The sequence below is a fragment of the Etheostoma spectabile genome, chromosome 6 (genome assembly GCF_008692095.1).
Source record: "Etheostoma spectabile isolate EspeVRDwgs_2016 chromosome 6, UIUC_Espe_1.0, whole genome shotgun sequence".
In the NCBI taxonomy this organism is placed as follows: Eukaryota; Metazoa; Chordata; class Actinopteri; order Perciformes; family Percidae; genus Etheostoma; species Etheostoma spectabile.
Window position 1 is genome coordinate 25,167,239 of NC_045738.1, and position 7,008 is coordinate 25,174,246.

General features: G+C 43.0%; 1 protein-coding gene across 1 annotated transcript in view; it reads right to left on the bottom strand.

Moving 5' to 3' along the window:
• The window catches only part of cdk14 (cyclin dependent kinase 14), a 205,066-nt gene that overhangs the window by 101,136 nt on the left and 96,922 nt on the right, over nucleotides 1–7,008 (bottom strand).

Genomic DNA, 7,008 nt, shown 5'->3' on the forward strand with positions numbered 1-7,008 from the left:
GGGGGGGGGCTCCGAGGAATGTGGGCGTAGAGCAGGGCTCATCTGCTGCTTCATTGGCTTCTATAATTAGGGGCTCGTCATCAGAAAATTGTCTCAAGGCTAAAGTCATTTTGTGTGTGACGACAATATGCTCTTGTTGCCAGGACGTACGTGCTTTTCCGTGTGCGTGTGTGTGCGTGTGTGTGTGTGTGTGTGTGTGGCTCTATATGAAAAAAATATCTAATACTACACAGGAGAGACTGCTCACTTGAGTGACTACATGTTTTAATGATGATGAATGTAGATTTTGATTACCTTAGCAACATTCCAATAATAACTCACGAGATTAGAAAAATGTTTTGTGTATATTTTAGGGGACTAGTCAAATATCCGAATCTCACAGTCCAATCTTGGCAGAGGCTTTATAGAATGAGGATCATTCCTTTTGGCCATATGGGGGTGCTCAACGTCAAATTTTATATAGGACTACCTGTTAAAGTACAGCATATTGTACAGAATGTCGCAGAGCTGAGCGTAAGTGGAAATCAGATAAATTGCAAGTGTCCTTTCAGATTTTTAAAGATTGCTGGCGAAACTACCAGAATGCTGTTAAAGAGGCAAGAAAAGAGTATTTCTCTAATATTTTTTCATCTCACGCCCAGAATCCACGAATGCTTTTTAGTACTATTGACTCTCTTTTTAACGTTCCACAAACTGCTGGTTTGGAATCCTCCATTGCACTCTGTAACAATTTTATGCAATTTTTTATTGATAAGGTCGCCTCTGCGAGGGCGCTCAACTGTTATTCTGGTTTAGATCCCTCTGTTTGTGCTGCTTGCCCTGTTGTTTTTAATCAATTTGAGCCTGTGACGCTATCACACCTGAAGGATGTGGGTATATCATATTAAGCCTTTGGCTCTCCCGTGATGTTTTCACCAAGGCTGTTTAAAGAAGTTTTTCCCACTATGGTACTGGGTACTTGTATTGTAAATGGTAGCCTGTCATCCGGTGGGTTCCTGCAGACTTTAAGCATGCTGGAGAACCCCTGATAAAGAAACTGGTTAGATCCTACTGTGTTGAATAATTTTAGGCCAATTTCCAAGCTCCCATTTGTATCTAAAATCTTGGAGAAAATGGTGATCTAACTAAAGTCTTTTCTGATGAGCAGGGTTTATCAGAGGTTTTTCAATCGGATTAAAACCTACACAGCACGGAGTCAGCACTGTTGAAGGTCTGCAATGACATCCTCTGGCATGCGATTCGGTAATAAGTAATCTTGGTCCTGTGGACCTTACCGCTGCTTTGATACTGTAGACCACAGCATTTATCTCAAGGTTACAGCACCAAGTAGGCCTCTGTTGCACTGTCCTGGAGTGTTTAGATCTACCTGTCTGACAGAACATTTCATGTTCAAATGGCTGAGTTTGAATCCCATGCTGCTCCACTGTCATGTGGTGTTTCCCAGGGTAATTTTAGGTCCCTTGTTTTCATTGTATCTGCTTCTTTGGGTCTATTCTTAAAAAACATGGTATTTTTTCCATTGTATGCAGAGACTGCCAGATTTATGTACCTTAAAACGACATGACAACTGTTTATTACACCCTTTTAGCCATGTGGAGGATATTAAAGCATGGATGGCCTTAAACTTTTTAAATTTTAATGAAAAGAAAACAGAGGTGATAATGTTTGGACCTGGTGGCTCATATGAGATCCCCCTACTGAGCTGGGCCTTAGCTCATATCTTAAACAAACAGTATTAAATCTTGGTTTTAGATTGGACAGTGATTTTAAACTGGACAGCCAAATCAACGCCACAGTCAAATTAAGTTTTTTTCATCTGAGGAAGTTGGTAAAGGTGAAACCTTCCTTTCCAGGCAGCAGTTAGAAACCGTAATCCATGCCTTCATTTCTTTACGGCTGGATTACTGTAATTCCTGTATTTTGGACTCAGTAAATCCCTACCCGCACGTCTGCAGCTAGTCCAGAATGCTGCTGCACGGGTTTGACTGGAACCCGAAAGAGAGAACACATCACTCCCGTCCTGGCTTCACTTCACTGGCTGCCTGTGCATTTTAGAGTCCATTTTAAAATCCTCTGATTACTTTTAAAGCTTTAAACGGTTTGCCCGTCTTATTTAATTCGTACTCAACCGCTACACTCCCTCCCGGTCACTCCGGTGGCTGACCAGTTGCTCCTGGTCGTCCGGATCCAAGCGGAAGCTTAGAGGGGACAGGGCCTTTTCTGTTGTGCTCCTAAGTTATGGAAGGGCTACCTTTGACCATTCGTCAGGCTCCTCAATACGATTTTAAAACTCTTCTAAAAATCATTTCTACACTTTGGCTTTCAACCCAAACTAAGACTTGATCTATTCTGTTTTATATAGGGTGATTGGGTAGATCTTCACCCCCAGTTTATTATTTTCATGATATTGTGATTGTTATTTTATCTGTGTTTGCTGCCTTCATGTACAGCACTTTGTTCAGCTACTGCTGATGTGAAAGCGCTTTATAAATAAAGTGATGATGATGATGATGATATTATGAGATATATGTATATATAACCGTCTGATCCTGTATACAAAAATGTGAAAAGAAAGAAGCTTTTAATAAATCTTTTTAAAGTGCGTGAACAAATCCAACCGCCCTATGACAGATTTTAGTTTCACTTCCCATGATCTGAACCTTTAATTGAAAGGGTCTGGGAAAAGAAGATCCAAAGTGGGGGGTGCAATTTGAAATAGTTGAAGATGATCCAACATAAGATGTGTGCATATGCAATAAGAAGCTAGTCTTTATATATGTCCTGGCCGGTTGCATCTTATCATTCAGAAGGAGCTTTACACTCAACCTTATCACAGCTGGATATTTCATCACTGTAGTCAGCCCCCCCCCCCCACACCATCAATCAACGACAGGCAAGCCTTGACGAATCTGATTAAACTATGTCGAATCTTAGTTGGGGAAACCTCTAGTATATAGATGTACACAGTCTATATATATAAATTCATATTCACCTTAAATCTAATGTGACAATGTGGCAGTAGCACTCCTTTAAATAGAATCATCATAAAGCAAAATATGTAAGTGAATTTTTTTGTCATGAGCTGACAAATAATGTTTTTTTCTCTTAAATTTTGCCTGAACTTAATATGCAAGAGCTCTTTGGTATTCTGACCGGCTAACATTCTACATAAAGCAATATTAATATTTATATAACAGGATGCCATCTCTGGTTCTGCGGCGTCGACCCTAATCTTTAGTTTAAAACGTCTATGATGCAAATGATGAAAAGTAATGATAGGCATATTACCAGAGGCCCGCGATACGATATTATCACCATACTTATAAAGTATGTCAAGATGCTATGTTATTGGGATTTTAAACATTTTGCAATATTCTGTGATATATTGCAATTTTGCTTTTTCCCAACTTCAGATTACGTCAATGTCATGACAAACGTGTTTTATCTAAAATGATATTTGTAGTTCATCTCACTTAAACTTTATTGATGTAAAATGGGATTGTCAAGCAGACAAACTGTCATGGAAACCTCATTAATGTCAATTAATTGCCATGTGCCCTTTATATATATATATATATATATATATATATATATATATATATATATATAATAAAATAACAAAAGATCTATACTTGGCCTCTGGCCATTCAGCATTGCCACAGAAAAATATCCCACTTTTTGAATCATCTATTCTATAATGCTACTCACTTTTTAATTAAAGTAGATTAAGATTGTGTTTGATCTGCGGTTTTCACTTTATTGTTAATAGATTTTTTTTGCCGGACCACTCTAGGGTGGAGGTTGTTAGGTATAACTATCTGTATGTAGTCCCGTGTGAGTGTGTGTGTGTGTGTGTGTGTGTGTGTGTGTGTGTGTGTGTGTTCAGGCAGTGATTACAGTCCACACAGCCTCAATTAGTCGTGTCCTTGATATGAAAAAGTCACATGTACAGTATGTGTCGGTTGTTCGTGTAGCTCATTAAAAAGGGAGTGAACCCACAGAGGAGCAGAGGGGAGCATCTGCATCCACTCCACACCCAGCAGCAGAGATCTAGAGCCCTGGCCACTGGGGCTGATGGGAAATCAGTCAGCTTCTCTTCCGCCCAGCTACACATCTGCACAGTGCCAACCCACCCACACTTTCATCTGGTAAAACCCTGACGCTTGGCCAGTGTCTCTCAGCATCAGATACAGACACCAAAATCTCACTTGAGTGTCTGTCAGATGACGTAGTATTAAGAGAGACAATGGAGGAGAGGAGTATGGAAAACCAAAATTGGTTCTTTGTTTTTACGTGTAAAAGAAATTCCACATAAAAACAAAGACCAGACAGGAGACAACACACGAGGGCTGGACAATGAGTGGACACAGTTCAAATCAATTCAAGACACACAAGCAGTACACACCTCATAGTAAAATAAGACGTTCATTCCAACTGTTGTCCAGGTTTCTAAGTCTGATCGAGGGAATGAAGGACACGGAGTCTTGTTGCCCCGCTGAGCCCACCCTGCCTCTGTCTCCCTGCTCTAATCCAACCAGCGCCACGGGCCTCAGCTGTCGGCCGTTAGTATTCCTACTGCCAAGGCCCGGGACCACAGGGAGCCCCACACACACACACACACACACACACTTACGGACAAAGAAAACACACACACAGAGACCCGCAAACTCAGAGACACAGAGACACCAAACACACACACACACCCCCACACACACCCAACACAAACCCACAAACAAACACACACACAGAGACCGCAAAACGCAGAGACACAAAAGCAACACACACAACAACAAACAGGGAGGCCCCGGAAATCAAAAAAACACACACACGCACCACACACACACCCCACACAACACACGCCACACACACACACAAACACACCCACACCCACACAGACCGCAAACTCAGAGACACTCACCTACGCACACACACACACACACCAGACCCGCAAACAAACTCGGAGAAACGCACACCCACACAACACACCACACACACACAACACACCACCACACACACACACGTCTGTCTGTCTGGAATACCCAGGCAGATTCGTTTTGATGAACAACATCTCCAGCGGTATTGGAAAACCAGGCGGGGCCTTTCATTCTTGCTCATTTGGAATTTTGTCCCTAATGCTTCGTCTTCTCTGTGTCCCGGCCGTAAGGTCAGAACTATACCACGAACACCGGTTGTCTTGAGCGCTGCCACCTGCCTCTCCCAGTGTGTCGGGGCAGAGGGATGGAGGGGGAACGAGCGGATGGGGGAGGGGAGAGAAGTTTGAGGAGTTCGGGAGGGGGAAAGCAAAGAATGCGGAATGTGAGTAAACCCATGATGGACGAGTGGATCGCTGGATGAGGGACAGATCGCTAGACGGATTAAGTGGCCGGATGGGGTAATGGAGGAAGGGAGGGGGGGAGTCGAAAGCGAGGGGAGGGGATGGCGGTGTACACGATAGAGCGTGCTGCCGGAATGATAGAGTGAAAAACTGAGCAGGGGCGAATCCAGCATATAGGGGTCAACCGCGGGAAAGGCACACATCAGAGACGAACAGCACACACACACACACACACACACACACACACACACACACACACAGTAACTATGATGGCGATCTGCTCTTTGATTTTGATGAGAGAATCATGGCAACAGATGAGAGGCCAGGGAGAGAAACGGTCAAGAGGTCTCAACAGGTCCAGATCTAGTGATCTTGGCCTCAGTGTTGGGCAGGTGGCTGGACCAAAGCTGGGACCCGAAAGTCAAAAAGGTCCCCCAAAACAGCATCTCTTTCTCCATTATTCTGGGATCAGACACCACAATATGTTTGTTTTGTCTCAATATGATGCCTCATAGAAGCTGAGAACATGGCAGACTACATGCTGGGCCCAACGTATTCTGCCAACCATAGCCTGCTTTCTTTCACAGCTTGCATGACAAAAGAGGATAAATAGAAGGGCGACGGGAGGATTTCAAGTCAGAGGTCAGAGCACCTTTATCTTCTGTAATTAATATACAGCGCAATATGCAATAACAAGCTGCAGACAAGCTTTTACCAACCTCAATACCTGCCTTCATGGATCAGGAGGAAATGAACAAATGAGATGAAAACAAGGTTTTGCTGACTACTATCACACACCGGTGTGGTTTAATATCATAGACTATATATAGAGATAGACAACGCATATCCTGTCCCTGACACACCAACCCGGCGGCTGAACGTTGGCAGAAAAGACCGGAACACACCGAAGAGACGCCGACTGCCGAGGGCAGCTGAGATGTCATGGCGGCTCATTCAGAATACAATATCATATTTTACTAAAAATACAGTTGTGCTCATAAGTTTACATACCCATGCTAAAGTTAACTAAAAAGAGGAATAAAAAAATCATGTTTGGAAATTTATCTTAATGCCTTAATTAAAAAATGAGGTAAAATCCAACCATTAAGGAGACCAATTTTCTTTGTGAATGAATAATGTATCATAAAAAAATAAATGTTTTTCCTTAAAATACAGGGGGCATAAATATACTCAGATTGGACAGATAGTCTAGCTAGCTGTCTGGATTTACCCTGCAGAGACCTGCCTTTTTTTAAGTTCCTAAAAACAGGGGGCATAACTATACTCAGAGTGGACAGATAGTCTAGCTAGTGTGGATTACCCTGCAGGACCTGCGGACAGGTAAACACTAGTCATCAGATTGGACAGATAGTCTAGCTAGCTGTCTGGATTACACGCAGAGATTCGAGGACCAGGAACCATGTCCTCATATTGGACAGATAGTCTAGCTCGCTGTCTGGATTTACCCTGCAGGACCTGAGGACAGGAACCAAGTCGCATATTGGACAGATAGTCTAGCTCGCGTCTGGTTTCACCTCGAGCGACTGAGGCAGTGTCACCATAGTCCTCAGAGTGGATAATTGTTAGGTAGCTGTACGTGGATTTACCCTGCAGAGACTGAGGACCAGGAAACCATGTACTCGATGGGACAGATAGTCTAGCTACGTCGGGAT